The sequence below is a fragment of the Passer domesticus genome, chromosome 1 (genome assembly GCF_036417665.1).
Source record: "Passer domesticus isolate bPasDom1 chromosome 1, bPasDom1.hap1, whole genome shotgun sequence".
Lineage (NCBI taxonomy): Eukaryota > Metazoa > Chordata > Aves > Passeriformes > Passeridae > Passer > Passer domesticus.
This window is the reverse complement of record NC_087474.1, coordinates 119,062,332-119,083,144: the sequence shown is the minus strand read 5'-3', so window position 1 is coordinate 119,083,144 and position 20,813 is coordinate 119,062,332. Positions and strand designations below refer to the sequence as shown.

Here is a 20,813-nt window from a genome sequence, read left to right as displayed (position 1 = left end):
AGAGACAGCATGCACAGTGGCTACACACACGGGGATGGTTCAGTTCCCAGAGCCAACATCTAACTGCTCACTCCTGCTCCTCTTTTGCTCTCTGGGGAACATATTTTGGCTTCTCCCCTGTGCTCAGCTGCCAACATTTTTATGACAGTAATAGCTGCTGCGTAATTCTGTAAGTATTTTATACATACCTTGTCCTCTTGCTTGTACACAATGAATACTTGCGTCTCTAGTGCCAGCAGTGCCATACTCCTGTACTCCACGTGGCACCAGAAAACTTACTGATGGAGGGAGATGTTTAGAGGCTATGCATAAATTGCAAGTCCTCTTAAGAACTACAATTACGGGCAGGTTTTTGAAAGCTGCTCTGAAAAAATGTACAAATTTCACTTGGGCTTTTTTTATTGGGATATTTTGTTTTAAAGTCACTGCTTTTGTTTAATTTTGTGGGTGTGGGAGGACAATTTAAAATTTGCAAGAATGAAAAAACAGCTTGAGTTAAACCACCTCGAGTAAAGCCTGCAGACTTGTTAGGAGACATTGCCAGCACTATCTGCTCTGAAAAGACCTTTTCCAGGCTGGAAAAATACTGTAAAATTCACTTTGCTATACAAGGTGCTTTGTTCTTAGTCTTGATATTAAAAAAAAAAAGCTTTTGTATCTACGTGTGCCCTGCAGCCTTGTCCTCGCTCCATGTTAGGGCAAGAATGGGGTGTGCATCAGCTGCCTCCTCTGCCTTGGCCTGCACCCAGCAGCTTGTAGCTGTTCCAGAGGAAAGGAAAGGAAACCCAGCACAGGGAGATCCCACGCACCCTCACCAAGCCCCAGCTGGGACCATGTGGGGAGGATTCAAGCCGTGATTTACCATCCAAGATGTGCTCCAATGGGGAAAATATTTCAGCATTTCTGTGTGAGCAGCTTTTTCCCCAGGAAAGGTACAGGGTGGCTGCTGAAATGTATGGAAGTGCATGCCCATGTGCAAGGGCCAGAACCAGGACAGCGCTGCAGTTACTGGGGTGATGGGCAAGTCCACACCTCCCAAACACACATGGCACAGTGGAGGCTCTGCTTCTTCCCTGATCAGAGGAGTTCACCCAAGGAAAAATTCTGTTTCTGAAGCATGACATAACCCAACTAATCAGCCTCCAGGGCAATGTGGATCCCCACTACTCTCTCCCCACTGGTAGCCCTTCAACTGCAGTGGGTACATGGTGTGAAGCAGGCAAATGCAGACATCTGGCTACTTATAAAACAGCAATATTAATAGGTTTTTCCTAGCAACTGCTAATTCTAGGAAGTTTTCTCATTTTCCTATGAAGAGCCATTATGAGGAGAACATCAAAAAATATTCAGAAGTGTTTAGAAACATGAGGATTTCTTTCTGGAAGTATTGGGGTCCTGGAATGGTTCAGAACTCTCAGGAACAAATCACTGTCTAATGATGATAAGCATCTCTGATCTTATGCATTTGACACTGAAAGCTGGAATTTTGCACCAAGTCCTCCTGTACCAACACAGCTTTAGTATGTGCATGTCTCCATCCTTCATAAGGAGGAGGTCATGCAGCCATGCACTCACTGCCCTATTGCCACTTTATCCTTTGGTGGTTTTGGTGCTTCTGAACAGAACAGGCTGCATACAAGCACATCACAGCTGAATGCTGTGCCAGTCTGCCTACCTTCTCCCCTCCGTCCTCAGCATGCCTTTCCAGCAAGACCTGGACTTCTCTGGATCAGCCAGTGTGGTTTGCAGGAAGGTCTCAGTTTGCTCAGGCTGAAGCAGCACAGGAAGACAGGCAGAAAGCCAAGTCCGCTGCAGAACTTGGCTGTTTTTCCAAAGGAGAGATTATCACATTTTTTTTTCCCCTTTCAAGAAGATACTTGTCAAGGGAGTATTAGTGGAAAATGGAAAGACAGAGCTGTGTTCCTGTGCCTGTGATCAGGTATGATTACAGACAGAAAAGATAAATGTACTTTCAGTGAGTGCAAGGGCCACTGTCAAAGCCACAGGAAAGGTGGAAGCATTCTCCCATTAGGGGAATACATAAAAGGCAGGAGAGAAAAGTAAGCCAGGCAGTGTTTTCAAAATGAGAACGTACATATGGATGCAGGAGCCTAATTTTAATCACCCACGTATGAAATGTTTGGCCCAGCTCCCAATCTTTTCTGAGCAGGAGCAGTTGTGTAGGATTCCCTTTCTTGGCAGGTGTGCAGGTTATTCCCTCTCCTCTGCAGAGGGGTTCAAATAAACACTCCTGACTCTTCTCGAGGGGAAAAGAGATGCAATAAGGAGAAGCTGCCCGTGCAGCAGAGCACTGGCTCCTCTCTGGCAGTGAGAACAGACATCAATCAGGACTCGTGGCCTGCTGGCAGGTGGATTCCCCTCCCACCACCATCGCTGCTCCACATGCAGGTGCCAGGTCTGGAGGAAGCCTCGTTTCCCGTCACCCACACGCACACGGATGCTGGTAATACTCCTTTATCAGGGTGGGAAGCAATCACTAACTCCTTGAGCAGGGAAAGAGTCTCTGAAAGGAGGGACTTCTTCCTTGCTAGGGGTGCCATATGCTGCCTTTTACTTCAGAAAACTGTAAATGCACAAAAAAGGACTCTCCCTTTTTTTTTTTTAAACCTGATAACCATTTATCCCAGACATGCTGTTCAACACACGCGGTTTACAAGCAACAACACTAGGCCTCTGTTATTATTCTTACAGGTCTTGGGGCTTAAAATGAAAACCATCCACATCTAATGAGGGGAAAAGATACTACAAATAACTACAAATTACATTGCCCAGATGCAGAGCTTCTCCTTTTGTTACCGTCAGGCATCAGTCTGAAGATCAGCAGAAACGTGTTTGCTAAAAATTGATAATCACTGACTTCCTGTTTTATTTTTAATACATGCTTTGCAGATTGTCTTACCCATTCGAGGAAATGATAGCTCTCATTTCATTGCTGCTGACACTGTTCTGCTGCCTCACAGGAAAGAAAATCAAGGAAAATAAGAGCAGTCTCACAAGGAGGTTAAGATGCATGTTTGTTTACCCAGGAGTACTGGACAAGAGGGGCAAGTATTGACCAGCAACATCTTGCAAGCCCATTCATTACCCAGCTGCTGGAAAACCAAGTGTCATAAATATTTCATTGATTTTCAGGAACCTAAAGCACGAGCCATGGTACTGACACTCAGAGACCTGGGAGGAGGGGAGAGGGAAATGCAAGAGAGGTTTTTTTCACCACTAGCTGTGAGTAGCTCATTGCATCTCTGCTTAGAGATTTAAGGCCCAGTCACAGCAACACCATTAAAATCTCGGACAAAAATATTCCTTTCAAAAAATTAGAACTCCCATAACATAATGGGAGCCAAAATCAAAGCAAATGGCAACAAAAGCAACTCCACAATAAAAGTCTGAAAGTGCTTATAGATCCTGAAAGCAAAACACACCTGACTATATACTGTGAATCACAAATCACAGCCAGCAGCAGAAAGTATTTCAACACTACTGGTTTTGGAGCTTGGACTCAGCTCTACTTAAAATTTTATAGGTAAAAAACAATTTCAGTAATTCCCCTTTGTAAAATATAAATTTCCACAGGCAGGCAAGTCTTGGGTTAACCAGCTCCAGGACTTCAGATCCTGCCTCAGTGAGAACATTTTCAGAGATGAGATATAAAGGAACATTAAATAACTCTTCCCTTGCAAGCTAAAAATAAAACACGTGAATTCCTGCTTCCTTTCAAGACACTAAAACAAGCCTTCAAACAGTTACTTGAAACAATGTCTCACTGGTTTGTGCTACAACTCATCCTTCGCTTCAATTTATTTTCTGTCAGTCCTTGGCAATTTGTACAGAAAGTTCAAAAAATGACTGGTGTGGGTATTGGCCACCTATGGAAAACACTGCCCCTCTCAACTCCACAGATAACTCTTGCTGTGCTTGCTGTATTGGTGGATGCAGAAAGTACATCCAGTTCCCCATCACAGGCACACACTTTGCCAGTGCCCCAGCATCTAACACAGGCACAGCTCCCCTCCCTCCACACCGTGCCCACTGCTCTCCACACACACCCTGCATGGGAGTTGGTAGGTGATCTGACAGATCCCTCATCCAAAATGACAGGGGGCATTTCAGTGTCCAGAGCTGGACACTGCCCTGTGCACCAGCCCCTTAACCTACACCAGGTATGTCTCTCCCCACCACTAAAATCTTATTTGTATGCAAAATGGTGGTATGAAGCCTTTTCCAGCATGCCAGTGCAGCTGAGAGTGGATTCTTTGTGCTGAAATACTGCAGGGGAGTCTCCTGATTGCCTGCATCGATTCGAGGAGCATCTGCCTGCAGAGCCCGGGGCGGTGAGGAGAGCTGGAGCCAGCTGTGGGTCTGCCCCGGCTTACTGCTGCCAAGCCAGCAGGATCCAGCCAGGACCAAAGTGTTCTGAAATCCCAGCTAGGAGATCTCCTCTGTGCACGGCGGGAGTGAGGAGGGGGTCAAGGCAAGGTAAGAGCTGTGGCACACCAACCCCAGAGCATGAGAGAGGAACAGCCAGGCCAGCAGGCAGCCCTGCCAGCCACAGCCCTACAAGGACAGATCCAGCTCCCAGGCAGCCGACCTACCGAGCAGCAGATTTATGAGGAGGTGGAGGTCCGTGTGTGTGCTCCCAGCAGATAAACCCTGGTACCCTCCTGATTCATAGGCAGGGTAGTAAGAAGCTTTCCAAGGCTGAACATCGGTCAGAAACTATTTTCCTTAATCGCCTATTTATTTTGTCCTTTAAAAGTATGCTGTCAAGAGAACAGGCTGCATTACAAAAACACCTTATCTGTGTTTTTCAAAGATGTCATATTACTTAAGGGACTGGTAAATTTAGCTTTGCACACTGAATATTCAACTGACCAGGTCCATTTAATCTGTAAGACCATTCAAGCATATACAAGGCTGTGCCAGAGCCCCAAATCCTAGCCTATGAAAAAAACCCTTAAAGTTGATGTTAAAAATGAGAAAATAATTTATTTTCATTTCCAATTGGTTAGTGAATGAGGGTACTAAATAAATATCTTCTAATTCAAGGAAACTGAGAACAAAACATGACATTTAGGAAGGGCGTTTGAGCACTTCTTTACTAGCAGAGTTAATTACTTGAAGAGAGTAAAGCACATACCCATGTGTTTACAAGATCATTGGTGAGGACAAAAGAAAAATACCTGTAACACCATGGGTACCCCTAGTGCTACAGAAGAATTCAGTAATGGTTGGATAAAATCAATAACTACTTTGCTATTTTTAAGGACACATGCAAATACATTTCAATACTTTTTAAAAACTTTTTTTTTTCCCGCTAGCTTTCAGGAGTGCCTCACAGTCTTCACAGTAAACTAGGTTTCTCTCCAAAGCATTTATCTGCTAGCAATGTTGTATGTTCAGTGGTGTCTAGTCTGGGGCTAGAGGTACACCAGGAAAGAATGAAATGGTGGGAGAAATAGTCTAAGATTTAGTTAGATCTATCTAAGATGCATTAAGTTTCAAAAAAAAAAAAAAACAAACCTGAAAATCAAATGCAGTACCAAGTAATTTAGTCTTCAAGAGTTATTAACTCTTTTCTAAAGAAGATGGGAGTTTCATACAAGCCCCCTCCCCAACATTACCCCTCTTCTAAACAGTAACTTGGATAAATCTGGTGAGGATAGCAGCAGAAACAACACTATTTCCATCTTAATCATTACAATAAACATAGATTTTTCCAGTCTGAACTCTCACTCTCTGAGTAGTGGTGGTGGTTGGGTGTATCCCCTCCTTGCACTTGGCTTTAATAGCAATTAAGTGGATTGAGTAATGACTCTAAAGCCATTAAAAATGAAATGCTCAGGACACAAACAGGGCTTGGTAGTCACTAATTCTCTAACAAGGAAATCAACTACAACACTTAAAGCACATGATTAACAGTGGTCAGAGATCAGCCACATGAAACTATGAAAGAGTTTCTTACTATTTGGGAAGGTCCAGCAATTCCCTGAAGGTAATTCAGACCTTCAAAAAAAAGCAGCTTGTGTAATTCTTTGATGACTCTCAGGTTCAGTACACTGAAGCACAAGTGGGGAGACCTGGTGAACTGATTACCAGCTGGAGTTGGCAGAGACAAAACTTAGCAAGAGAATCCTCCCATTCAAGGGCATGGGGTAAAATGGAGAAACAAGTCTCTTCCCTCTAGACCTTCCATTTAACACAAACAAACAAGGGCCAGAAATAACATCCCAGAGGGAATGTCTTTTTTCTTCTTTTTGGACTATATTTTTATTGAAATTGCAACACAGTGGTTTACATCCTAGGACCCCACAGGACTTTTCCTACAGATACTATTACTTTTTAAACCCACTGAGGTGGGCTGTTGTGCAGTGTCCAGATCCCCCACTACCAAGTGACCCACATGGACACACATCATAGTCGGAGAATGCAGATCCAAGGTTTCCTTCAGAGACAATGCCACCACAGAGAGATTTTGAGTTTTAATCTTCTGACAACTATAAACAGCAGAAAAATTAAGTAGGTAGTTAACATTCATGTTCAGGCACCTGATCTCACAGGAAAAGGAGCTATGTTGTAGAAGCAGCACCTGAACTGTGCCACAGACTTGCAGAGTGGCTGGGGTTGACAGGGACCTCTGGAGGTCATCTGCTCCCACCCCCTCCTCCAACAGGGCCACTTAGAGCTGCTTTCCCAGGACTACTGATGTCCTACCTGCCGGGGTCGGCTGTTGCTTGTCTCTGCCCCAGCACGGGAAAAAGTGGTTCTGGGTAGGCCGCGCTCTTGAAGAAGGAGTCTGGACTCTTGCTTTAGGTCTTCAGTCGAGTTTATTATTTCTTATCTACAAAGATTTTCTGTCTGTCCAGCCGAGGTCTGATCAGCAAGACAGCCAAAGGCACTCTCCCCCGCCCACGAGGCGGTTGTCTCTTTTATAATGAAAATTACGTATTCGATATTTACCTTTACTTCCCAATACTTTCTGCCCTTGTTGGCAAGTGTACTCTTTCTATGAACCAATCCACACATGCCAACATCATCCTGAACATGGATGTCAAGGAGAAGAAAGAAGAAGGACAGGGCACGCCCAAATTCCTCCATCTTGGGACTCCTGATCCATGCACAGAATTCTAGACCCCCCTGTACAACACATAAAACCCCCCTGTACAGTGCATTCTAACTTAAGTTCTAACAAGTGAATAACATCCCCTCCCCATTCAGACCTGAAATTCTCTCATCTCCTCACCTTCAGGTGTCATTTCTTTAAAAGGATCAAAGTCAAGCCACCAGGTACTTTTGGCAACATTCCAGGGCCTCCGAGCCCCCCAAGGGTTGTCTCGGTAGCTCTGGACATCCGGAGTGATGTACTGAGTTCCCACACTACCCAGGAACTTCTCAGTTCTTTCTAGCATGATAGTACATTTACAGCATCATTCTCAGGGTAAATTTTAAAAGCAGGGAATCTGTAAACGGTGGAACAATAGCAATGTTAAAGAAGAACTACAATGCTCTTCAAAGTTTAGTTTTTAAGCAAAACAGATGCTTCACAGTGCCACAGTTCAGCTATATGTCCCTGCACAGATGCAACAAAAAGCTGAAACACTAATTTTCTGATTTGAAAAAAAAATTGCGTTGTTGAAGTTAAATAACAGCTGAACCACAGAGAACCCAGGAAACAGGGCAGTCTATTTAGAGCATTAACGACATTTTGTTTACTGCTTAGGATGAATTCATCATGCAAACAGTCCAAAGTGAGATCCTGGCAGGCTCTGAACGTGCTCAGAGAGGCTGAGGCCAGAGACATTCTACATCCATATTAGGCTGTGGATCAAGTCCTGAGCTGAATACAACAGTTCTGCTCTGCCTGAGACTTTAAAAGCCCAATGATGGCAAATTACACGCAGAATAACCATTATCCAAAAACTTATTTGATCACACTATGGGCATGTTAACTATAGAAACATGAAACTATGAACACTGAACTGGAAACCAAAGCTCCCACATCACCAGACTGAAGGAGGATGAGCAGAAGGATTCTTGTGCTCAAGGAAAATGAAAATATTTTCAAATTAAACTAGAAACTTTACTCTAAAGCATGAATCTCATATATATGTCATATCAAATTTTTGATTTATGCCAAGGAAACTACAGAAGTAGCCTGCTTACTCAGCAAAGAATTTATTTCTAAGAAGATAAATAAATCTACCTCCCTAAAAATGTCACAATGTTTATTGTTATGATTAAACTGCAGAGTGCTCAGCAGTTTTAGCTGGCCTATGCACTAGTGATAGGCCAGCAGAGAATTTTTCTTTCCTTAAGCCTTTGGATATTGTGGGCAACACAGAACTATAGAATGGTTTCTGTTGAAAAGGGCCCTAAATATCATGCAGTTCAAACCCCCTGGCCATGGGCAGGGACAGCTTCCACTAGACCAGGTTGCTCACAGCCCCTTCCAACCTGGCCTTGAACACTGCCAAGGATGGGGGCATCTGCAACTTTTCTGGGAAACCCGTTCCAGTGCCTCACCACCCCTACAGTAAAGAACTTCTTCTTAATATCTAATCTAAACCTACACTCTTTCAATTTAAGACCATTCCCCCTTGTCCTATGCTGACATGCCCCTGTAACAAGTCCTACTCCAGCTCACTTGCAGGTAACCTTTAGGTACCAGCAGGCTGCTCCAAGGTCTCCCTGGAATCCTCTCCAGGCTGAAGAATACCAGCTCTCTCAGCCTGTCTTCATATGAGAGGTGCTCCATCCCTGTGATCATCAGTGAAACAGGTGGAAAGAGGACAGGCAGTTCTATTATATTTAAGCTTTCCCACAATGCTCATTATTATGGTACTTGAAAACAACAATTTGGGCAACCAGAAAACAGATCTTCACATTACAGTTAGAAATGGATACAGAGTTTGGGCACTTAATTTTAACAGCCTGTGTGGAATGAATTGTATGCTCAGTATCATGCATATGAACAAGTGCTTCCTCCACAGCCATGACTCAGGAAAACTGCTCTGAAAAGGAATGAAAGCTGTGCGGTGCCGGTCCTTCAGTTCACCACCAGACTGTGATTTCTCTCACATCTATATACAAGGCACATCACAATTTGGATCTACTGGAACTGCTGCTGACAAGCCCTGGAAGTTCAGTCTCCTTCCAAAACCAAATTTTCCCCATTTGGATTGTTTAGCTGTTTGCACACATGAATCAGTAATATCTGGCAACTCTGGAACAACAGAGCTACGTGTTACTACCCAATCCACAGTAATATCACCATGTTATGTACATTGAGGTGCCAATAAAAGGTACCAATAAAAATTCTTATTTGTAAACAGAGAAAACAGAATGCCAGATATAGAGGAATTTGGGAAAAAAAAACCCTTAATGCCAGAATTTAGGGCTTCAGTGATTTACTGCAGCAGACTGAGTAGAGTGCTGGGCCCAGGAGACAAATTATTGTAGCCAATGTAAAGATTTCCCCACAAATATTTTCATGGCTTTTGAAAGCAAATGCATAATGTGTCTTGAAAAACCATGTAGACAGAAAGATCCTGCCCAGCAGAAGAAAAGCAGTCATGCTGGGCTCTGGCTTTTCCCAGAGCATATTTGTTCCAACTTAACTCCGGAGCTGTTAGGGGGGCAGGTTGCCCAGAATTATTCAATAACCTATTACAGCATTCAACAGGGTTCATAACCATGTCTTGCAACACAATGGAGAATGACAGGAACCAAACCACAGCTTCTTCTTTATTTGGCCCCATTTCCCTGATAAGAATATGTCTATATTATTAAGTGGGACTGGGCAAGGATGTGCTGGAGTTGTTGCTGGAGTTGTTGCTTGCACTGCTACAACACCACAGCATCCCTGGCACGATTTTGGGCCTCCTTCCTCCAGAGGGCTCCTGGGTGGAGTTTGGGAGTTTGCAGAGTTCAAAGACATTTCCAGCAGGCTGTTTGCTTGTGGCCACCCAGTCTAGAGACTGAGTTCAGCAGTATGAACATGTGCTGTGCCATCCCAGTTTGTCCTGGTGCCAGAGGCAAACCTCTGGTGTGTTTACTAGAATAGAGTGTCAATCAGTGAGTTATTTAGTATGTTGAGATCTCCACCTCTTCAGCTAGATATATGAATCTGGATGCCAGAGCTTTTTCCAAAATGATGTAAAAATGACATGTTGCTTAAAAAAAGCTCATTTCCAAATCAGCTTTTCCCCTCTGAAGTATTAATAATAATGGTAATCAGACCAGCTGATTTATCTGAAAGAACTGCAGCTTTCCTTGAAGTCTTTAATACATGTTGTCCATAGCCATAAGTGAGAATCCTGACATGTTGCTCAGACTTAAAGCTACTTTTACAGACATTACATCCTTTATACTCACTGTTTCTGTGCTATTTTTTAAAATTAGCTGAACACTCAGGTGCTCTCAGAAACCAGAATCTAACCCAATTAAGGCAAAATCTGGCCTTCTTCTCTAGCAATGACCATGTGCTTGGAGCAAGAAACAAAGGCAGAAATCACCCATGTCCAAGAAATTGCCATGCTCTGGGATATATACAAACAAAAGTGTTTGGCAAGCCAAAGCAATGCATAAACAGAACTCATGTAGGCTGCTTTGCCTCATAAAAAGTAAACTTCAGTTTTAATAGCTTCTCTAAGAATCAGTATTTTACATTTGAGTATTCTTAATTCCAAACAGAGGTTATCAAATGAAAAGGTGTGGTAGTAAGGTAGGACACATCCTAGGAGAGTATGAAAACAGATGCTCTAAAAAAATACTAGCTTCTGTTCCTGAGTGGAGAAGGACTGAAAGTACCTTTTAGCTAGAAAGACAAACTTCAAACAACACATTTTTTTAAGTAGTTTTGGTACATGCTGTGCTGCCTATTAACTGATGACATACACCATGGCACTTTTTATGAATGAGATGTATCTCATTTCTTCATGCAGTGCTATATTGTTTTTTCTGTTCTCCTGCATAAGGTGCAAATTCCTGGCATGAGGAGCACATCTCATGGTATCACGTATCCTGAGAACTATATACTTTATCAGAGAGAGAGAGTTTTAGTTCCTTTATCATGCAGCCAGAGGCAAGTTTCATCTCCAAAGTTATGTTTACTGTCAGTAGAGTGAGTCTATTCAGCTGACATCCCAACTCCACTTCCCAGCTGATAATCTGAATGGTTTTGTTGTTTAAAGGCCACTTGATTAATATAACTGGAGAGTAACTGTCACAGAGTTTTACTTTCAGTTGCACAGCCAAGATTTTAAATCTTTTTGGACCTAAGACTTTTTTCCTCCCTTTCTTTCAAGCCTTTTTCTCTGAACCCATTTGTAGATGGAAACCTGAATCCTGTTTGTTAACAAAATCACAGAATCATAGAATGGTTTGGATGGGAAGGGACATTAAAGACCATCTAGTTTCAACTCCTCTGCCAAAGGCAGGAACACCTTCCACTATACCAGGTTGCTCAGAGTCCCATCCAACCTGGCCTTGAATATTTCCCAGGATGGGATTCACAGCCCCTCTGGACAACCTGTTCCAGGGCATCACCAGCTATGTATTTCTTCAGTGTATCTAATCTAAATTTCCCCTCTTTCAATTTGTACCTCTTAGTCCTTGTCCTGTCACTAGAGCTCCTGAGGCAGAGCCCCTCTCCAGCCTCCCTGTAGGCCCCCTTCAGATAATGGAAGGCTGCTGTGAGGTCTCCATGCAACCTTCTCTTCCCTGGGCTGAACAGTTCCAGATTTGTCAGCCTGTCTTCATAGAGGAGGTGCTGCAGTTCCCTCACAACTTTGTGGCCCCTCTGGACTCACTCCAACAAAATGCCATGGTCAGGCTCTGGTCAGAGCATCTGGGAAGAGACGGGACACCAACAGAAAAATGCTGCTTGGGCTCTTCTCTCCCACTGCCCTCTCTGGCCTCCAGCTCCTACTTCTCATCACAGACATGAAGATTTGTATCTCTGCTGCTCCTTTTGTAAAGGAGTTGCCTATACACTGCACTGTACTTCGGAACCGAAGAGAACATCATGAGTCTCTGTTATACCAACAGCTACGTCAGTTTTAGGGTAAGTGCTGGCAACCTCAGCACCATACAAGCAGAGATGACGACTCTGGCACCCAGCCTGGGCTGCACAGCAGTTATTTCTCTGCACATGAAACCACTTGCAACAGCAATATAAACTCACAGTTGCTCGTATATGCACATCAGCTCATGCTGTTCAGCACCCTTCCTTTCTGTAATGTGAAGTTAACAATTTTCCTGCATTATTATGTGGGAAATATGTTTATCTATGGAATTTATCAGTTACTCTCCTGTCTTAATTGAAATATTTTTGTCTAAGCAGCTGGTAATCCATTTACTCAGGTAGGATTTAAATTGAAATAATGACTGAGTTCAGCACAGCTTTCTGAACCCCTTAATACATTGCTATACCAAGGCCTGTGGGTCACAACACAAATTAAGAGTATGTAAAACTGATGGTTTCCCTGAAGAGTCAGAAAGGCAACCTTTGTCTGGAATAAATTGCTGGGGTTCAGGATGTCTTCTTTTTACTTGTTTCCAAACATGTATTCCTCTGTAGTGGGAAAATCTGCCTCACATTAATAAAAGGCTCTTTAATGAACCACTCAACTATGGTATTTTTAGTTGTTTGGTTGATGAGTTTTATAACTTTGGAAAATGTTTGTAGAGTGGAGTCACTGACATATACTCATACCCTCTCTACGCTCCTTATGCCTTGGCCAGGACATTTCTCATGAAGCAGTCAAAAACAGGAGGTCCAGTGAAGTGAAATGCATGACAAGCAAACACAGAAAATCTTATGAAGGAGATCAGAAAAAAATCCCAAAGACTTGTTATTACAGACAACTTGGGGGAGGACCTGTTGATTTATGCATCTCTTTGAGATACTATGACTCCCACTTGCCAGAATTTTGTTTGTGTTTTCATCAGGTACAAGTTGAGTTTGTAAAATCATGATTTTCTGCAAACTTCACTTATTATTTATCCTTAAACCATTACTACCAGAGAGGAAACTGGAGCAGGAGCAGTAAGTCTGAAAGTAAGAAGGACTATATACAGATGATCTTTTGAGGGGAAAGTGATCTCACAGTATTATAAATTGCAAAGTTATTTTCCATCATAAAGAACTTATTTAGGCAGACCTAAGAGGATTGGAGGATCAATAGAGAAATGTATCCCAAAGTATTATGTAGCTTGGTCAAAAATATTAACTCTTTGTTAACCCGACCATGCAACATTCACATTGATCTCAAGCAAATCTACTTATGTGAATAAAATACAGTAAGCATGGGGCATTTACTAAGTAGGAAATAACACTCATCTGACCACACTGAACAAAACAGACATTCAATCAAAAGGCCCTTTCTGAAGAAAAAGGAGACTGCTAAAAGAGAACAGCAACAACAAAAAAATGCAGAGCTGAACGTAGGTGCAATCCTAACATCAAACACACTAATGACAGCAGGATTATTTTCTATTCAGTACTGGCCAATGTGCCATAAAAAAAGTTTTGAAATGTTCACATAATTATCTTCCTTCTGTTTGTCTTTTTCTGACATCTGTTCAGCTAAGGGCTGGAAGTATGGTAAAACCCAGGAGTTTAGAAAAGCAGTGCTTCATAAACTAAAATGGAAATGAACTTAGAATGTAAGCCACTTTCTTTTCCCCTGAGACAGTGCTGTCCAAGAACAAGTAGAGTTCCTCTCCCACCCCCCGCGTGTCCTACCAGAATGCTGCCAGAAGAGTAGATGTCATGCATACTTCATGTGAGAAAGATGGGAAAGCCCAGTGTGCTTTGGGATCCTCTATCAAGGCTGTTTTGAATGCTAAGCACTGTAATTACTGAAGAAACTGGAGGTTCTGTCACCTTTACTCTACAAACCACACTATACTGCAGAATTATTCCTGAGGAATTTAGGAACAAGAATGCTATGTGTTTTTTTGCTTTAGCAGCCTCAGTGTTTAAGAGACTGGAGATATCGAAGTTCAGGCTGCCTGTGAAGCTGCAGCTTTGCCCTCAGTGTGTGCAAGATTTAGGGGTACAGCATTTGACTTCTCAGTACACATCTGTGTACCCAAATCCATGTGAAGACAAAAACAGCAGAAACCTTGACAACTGCTCAAGGACCAAGGAACAATTTGGGTGCCACGAGCACACTGGGAGACTCCCCAGCACCTGCAGAGTGATCCATCAAGGATCTTCCTCTGCAGCTGGTTCTTAACATGGATGAACTGCTCTGGACTCATTTTCCCCTGAGGGCTACTGTATAGGCCAAATGGGCAGATTTCCACAGGGACAAATAAGTGAAGTACTACTCATGCAAAGGTCATGTGCTCTACTGAAGTTTACATCCTTGTTCCAGTGTACAAGAACACTAAAGTACACCAAAGAAAATAACCCAAGGTTTTCTTTAAATGTGAAGAATCCCAATTTATTTTTATGCCAATCTTGTTCTCAGTCTTACTGAATCACTTTTGCTGAAATATTCCAAAAATACTCAGGCTGAGGAAAACAGCTGGCTAGAAAAAAATTCAGTTCAGACATTAGAAGTTTTACAAATACTCTGAAAAACTTTAAGGTACTATAATGGGAACTGCTGGGCAACTTTTCTAATTGGTGATGCTACCAATCTATTACGTAGTCTGGAATTTATATATTTTATTTATCACGGACTACCCTATCAACTACCCTCCACTGAGCTGAAAACAAGCAGTAAAACAAAACCAGGAGGGAAGCAGAGAGCAGGCAGAGCTGCCAGGTGAACCTGCACAAGCCCAGTAAAATGGTTCTCTGGCCAGTCTGGCCAGTGAGAGACACCGAAGGACAGTTTTTGTGTCTGCCATGGCATTACAAAGCTATACCACACACAAGCACATGCACATCATTCTGACAGAGAAGGCTTTCACAACATGAGTAGTCTGTACCACTCCCAAGGTCATGTGCCTGAAACCCACAGCCAGTCAGACTGACGCTTGAATACGAGTGGAGCCATACAGGCTGTCGAGATAAAATTATCACAGTCGTATTTCAGCAGATTGAAAAGAAACCTGAGATGCATGTTCAGATTAGCTGCAAGAAACAGGATCCCTGGCCAAGCAACAGGCAAGCCTATCAGCATGCTTTAAGGAAAACTCAAGGTTTCACACAAACCAACCTCTGGAGAAAGAGGAACAAAATAGTTCCTTCTTCTGAGGCCATAAATGAGTATTTCAGAGCCATGTGATGACAGTGTGGTCAGGACTGTACCTCAGATCTATCCGTGTGACTACAAAGAGCACTTGGCACTGAAGTCTCCTTTCCAAATTCACTGGACAGACATAAAATATTTCTGCAGTGACACATGTAGAACACAAAAGATGCCACCTAGGAGCTTATTTCTGAATGTACTGTTTACAATTCTCAGAACAACTCCAATGAAGTGAAAACTGGTGAAGCTTTAAGAGTGTGACTTTTTTTCTGCTAACTCTCAAATAAAAAACAACAAACAAGTACCTTGTAATATGTTAAGACTCTTCAGTGCAATTGTGTGAGCTATGACAAAAAGACAAAGCTTTAGAATTTTTAAGTTTCCAATGTAGTAAGTGGTGGTTGTTAGAGGAATTTGAGTATCTTCAGGCTGGGAAAAACTAGATTTAGGATTGTGATAACCTATTTAATTTCCTGAGGTCATAAAGTTAAGCTATAAAGTTCTTGCATCAGGTCAAGAGAACTCCTGACACACCAGAAACTCTACTTCATGATGAATTACAGCCAGATAAAGCTGTCATTTGAAAGATTATAATACCAATGTTCTACTCAATAACTATACTTGTACAGGATGTTGCTTTTATGTCTGTAAGTGGGTTTTTGCACCTTTTACCTTCAGTAATGTGTGATCCTATCTTTGGAGTGCCTGTCACACTAATATGAAATGACACTTCCTTACCAAGGGTTCAAATTTTAGTTGACCTTCCATTCTGCCCTGGACAGGTGAATGAATTGGACTGTCAATTTTGTAATAACGAGTTGAATTTTACTTTTAATAAGATTTCCAGTGCAGATTATTTTTTGAGCCATTCTACCCATCCATTTTTTTTATAGGGTCAAAAGAAATGTTGTTCTGGATCATGCATACGACAGCTTAAAACAAGGATAAATTATAAGTAAAGAGTTGATAAATAGGAGACAGAAGATAAGAAATTCACCTTCAATAAACAGTTGAACTGTGAGTACTAAGGTCTAGCATTGAAAATAGAACAGGAGAGATACCTGGCAAAGAGAGTAATGTGTGACTGCCATGTAGACTTTCCATGGCCTTCAGAGTTAGAGATGCTCAACATCTCTGAAAAAAGACACAAAGTGTAATACTGCATTTAAAGCCATGGAAAGTTCATGTATTTAATGTACTGCCTCCTAGCACCAATTCTTCTAGAGCATAAACAGGGATATTTAAGAGTGAAAAAAGGATGCATTTATGAATGAACAGATGTGCTTTCCAAAAAGCCATTAGGGCAGAGGGCAATAGCTGTCAGAAGAAGGTGGGGCAAGTTCCTTTGCTAATACTCAGACAGTCTGATCTCTTTTGGGATTTGATCCCATGGGGAAAGCTAAACCACAAAGCCCTCTCGGAATACCTTCATTTTGATCTTTGTCAAAGACCATCTCCCCTCCCTGCCCCACAACCACACCATCCAGTTTATTCAAGAATGCAGCTGGCCAGGTGAAAACAAGAGGGAATGCTTTTTCTCTCACCACTCTTCAAGCAGAGGGTCTCTGAATGGCACATACCCGTAGCACTCTGGCCTACAGAGGGGTCATGGAAATGGGAGAAACAGAAGAATCACTGCAGAATGATCTGAAAGCACGGAGCATGAGCCACGTGGGGTATTCACCACAGTGGGGCTGAGGATGGCATCACAGCCAAAAGAAATTTGGATTAAATTGTAAAGCTCTCATGGTATCATCCCACTGATATGATAGTTTTAGCCAAGTTTCACTAGACAAACTCATTTAAATATCCTTGCCATTTTAAATTCTGCTACAGGAATCACAACTGCTGCATTTTCCAGCATGACAAGTAGAATGGATTTAGGCTGGAACCAACTTACTTGTTGCACAGAGTTTTCTTTCTAGAAAAATGGCAGTTTCTTTTGCCCAAACTTTAGCCCTTAAAAAAGAAGACAATTTAGAAGTGTTAAATCAGTTATCTCCTGCTGCTTTTGCCACTTCCTGCAATATTTGGAAAGTCCTGCTCTTTATTTAAAAGCTGAGTTATCAGACGTGGTGAATAATTCCCCAACTGATCTATCTGATTTGTTGCCTACATCAACATGGGAAATTAAATGACCCAGACTGTACCTTCATTCTACTAATGGAGTGGAAAGCTGCCTCAAAACAATTACAGTCTGCAGCTGGTGCTTTCCCTTGTTCTGTTTCCCCTCCAAAGAAGGGGAGCAGAAGCAGAGATGCCAGGGAAGTGTGCATCTCTGCATCTCTGCCCAGTGGTGACAGAATTCTTAATGATAATATTTCTGCTCCAAAAGCTGGAGTCAGACCAGACACTGTGCTGGTCTCCCACTCTACTGGTTTCACCACAAATGTGTACCATCCCAGGAATGTCTCCATGGGCCATGACTGACAAACCCCAATTTCTCTGCTTCCTCCCTGAGCCATGCAGGTACGAGGCAGCTCTGAGTTGATTTCAGCTTCAGCAGTTGCTAAAATGCTGTGCATCATCATTGGGCACAGTGTGACGCTAAGGGAACTCTGCAGCTTGTGACTGGCATTGGAGCACATCCCACCAGCCTGGGGAAGGGACAGAGGGCAGCTCATGTTGCTGTCTGCTGACACATGTCCTGTGTCTGAATGGGGAGTGGGGACACTACACCTTCACACAGGCAATTTGAAACAAGATTTCTTGAGGCTTTCTTCTTTTCCCCTTCCCTTTCCTATCCTGTCCTTTATAAGAATGTATGTCTAAAGACAACCCCAGTGAAGAAGTGATAGCTCAGTTAGATTTATCAGACTTCCATTCATTTGAGAGGTCTGTTTACAATGACCACAGATCCTGACTGTGAAAGTGTCACAGCAGACAAAGTCTTTGACCATGAGCAGTTCTGTAGAAATAAAGAAGGCCCGAGCACACTGTGGATTTCTCTTAAAGACAAAAGTTTGTTGAATTTATCTGTACACATATATCTACATATGTGTATATACACATACAGATGTGCACTCATAGTCTAGAGCTACCTTAACCTGCAGTCACCCAGACTACTATATTTGTGCTTTTGCTTTTCAAATCTGTGACAAGAATGTGAGGATGGAAACTTAAGAAAACTTCAAAAGCCCACAAACATCCTCAATGAACAGGCTTTCCACATCCTCACATCCAGAGTATTAAAAAAAAAAATTAATACCTGACTCCTTATAAATGATTAATGTATTGTATTGCATGTAAGTGCTCTTCTGTTTCTAGGAATATCTTGTTGGGTAATATTCTCATTTGTGATTCATTGCATGTTCTTTTATAATTACAGTGAAACAATAGTTTCTGGGTAAGTGGTTTTAAAAGTTTGTTGGGTGCTACAGAAGATCAAAGTATAATAAAACTTACATGGAAGCAAATGTTGTGCATGAATAACAGCAGCAGCTTTAACAAAGGACTGAATAAACACATGTAATTCTGAACAGGATGGACTGAATTTTTCATGCTGTCAATTCATCGTGGAAGGCTCCATTCAGATGAAAAGGCTGAGCAGATAAGCCTGCATGTATCAGCACAACCCTTTGCTTCAAAAACATACATACACAAGCCTGCGTTCCCATGGGCAGGGAAACTCTCATTGCAAGATGCCAACATGCAGGGTTTGGGATCCTCTGAACAGAGTAAAGGCACATGTAAAAGCAGCCTCAGCAAATATCAATGACTAAACCAGACAGTCTACATTTTAGTGAGCAGAGAGGTGGCCAGAGCAGCTGGGATGACCTCAAGTTCATATCCCAGCACTATCAAGAGGCAGAAAACAACTGCTAAATAAGTCAGATATGACACTTCAAGATCTAGTCACCTGTTATTTTGTTTTAGGGAGGGAAGACACTGAGGCAGTGGCTGGGAATAAAATTTTTCTTTGCTGTCAGAAATAAAATAAATTATTTTCTTTAAGCATGGAGTAAGTAGAGCACTGAACAACACTTAACAGCAGATCACCCCCAAATTCAACTAAAATTCCTCACAGCTTCTCCAGAACTTTCAATACAACCCTGGTGGGGACTCCTGAATCTCACTTATCAGTCCCAAAAAACTAAGAAAAAAAGGGTTTTCAGCTTAGCCATTTGGAAGCAAAATGCTCAGCTGCAGGGCTTCAGCATTTTTGACAGTTAAAGCAAATTGCAAGTGCAGTGATCAGCCAGTGAGCAGCAGTCTTTCTGGAATTAGTCACTCTTCCAGACCAAACAGAACACACATAGGTTAGCTTATTGCTTCCCAAATATCAAATAAAAATAAAATACAGAGAGGACAGCCTAATTCTGACTTAAACAGTGGAGAAAAAGAACACAGAACAAAATGTGTCAAAAGTAAGGGGCCTTTTTTCCAGGAAGTGATAGAGTTAGATGTTGTAGATTTGTTCAGAATAAAAGGAGTGCAGCAAATAACATATTTTACTTATATAAAGTTTGGGTTTGAGCAGTTGTACTGAAATGCAGTGTTTTGAATGCAATATCCAAGCATCACAATAATCCATTAATACAGAGCTATATGGCTATTATTTTGTCAAAATAAACTACAGAATGGAGAAATCTTAGAGGCCTAAATTGCTCTGGGATTTCTGCATAGCCTCTTTGCAGATATACTAACCCAAAACGTAATGTGAAAAAAGCAGCAACTAAGGACATTCAGACAGAATGTCTTTCTTCATTCCCAAGTGAACAGAAAGCTCCAAGACTTGTGTCCAAATATTTTGAAAGCATCAGCACAAAGGAGTGACAGGTATTAAAGACATCACCCACCTTCCATGATTACATGAACTGTATCAGATTGAAAAAATAAAACTTTTTTTCCCCTTGCTATGGTAGTTATTTTCATTCCCCTCAACAGCAATCGAGTCCTCTACAGATGCAGTAGGATTTTAAAACCTGAAGTGTGAAGGTCATGATCTGAATTAAGAAAAAGGGGAAAAAATAATTCAAAAATGTAGTACCAATATTTATACAGCAGTTTAACAGGCCATCATCATGATGAAGTCTGTGTAATTATTTGTGTGTATGAAGGGCTTCAGGGGGATGAAAACTGTAGTAAAATTTGATGTGCCTTTTAATCCCTGGATGAACTGCAAGGTCCTGCTTGCAGGAATAGTTCCTGCACTAGGAAATGCTGTTGTGTCACTGGGAGAGCTATGCAGGTGAGACTGCCCAGCCATGTCTGAGCTATGGCTGCCAGGAGCCCGGCCAGGCCTGTGTGTGTGCCAAGCTGCCGCCCCACAGCCTGGGACAGAACCAGGTAGGACCACCCCTACACCCTGCCCTTGCACTGCACTGAGGGAAATCCAGGAGTACCAACAAAACCAGCAAAGTGGTGCATTCAACAGGCTCCTTGGTGTGGACAGCGGAAGGAGCAGCGAATGTGCAAAATGTGCCTGCTGTGCTGCTGGCACCAGGCGGGGACATGTGGGGCCGGTTCTCAGGAGGCTGTGGGATCGCAGGAAAAGGCTGGCATGTTGCTGTGCTCCTGCCTGCCCTCTCAGGTGTCAGCTCCGACCAGCAGCATCCCTCTCTCCCCGTGTCTGCATGCTGTGGG

The 20,813-nt window shown here is 42.4% G+C and overlaps 1 protein-coding gene across 6 annotated transcripts in view; it reads right to left on the bottom strand.

Annotated features, from left to right (window-relative positions):
• Positions 1 to 20,813, bottom strand: part of DTNA (dystrobrevin alpha) — a 233,019-nt gene that overhangs the window by 156,351 nt on the left and 55,855 nt on the right. The gene's annotated exons all lie outside the window — the stretch shown is intronic.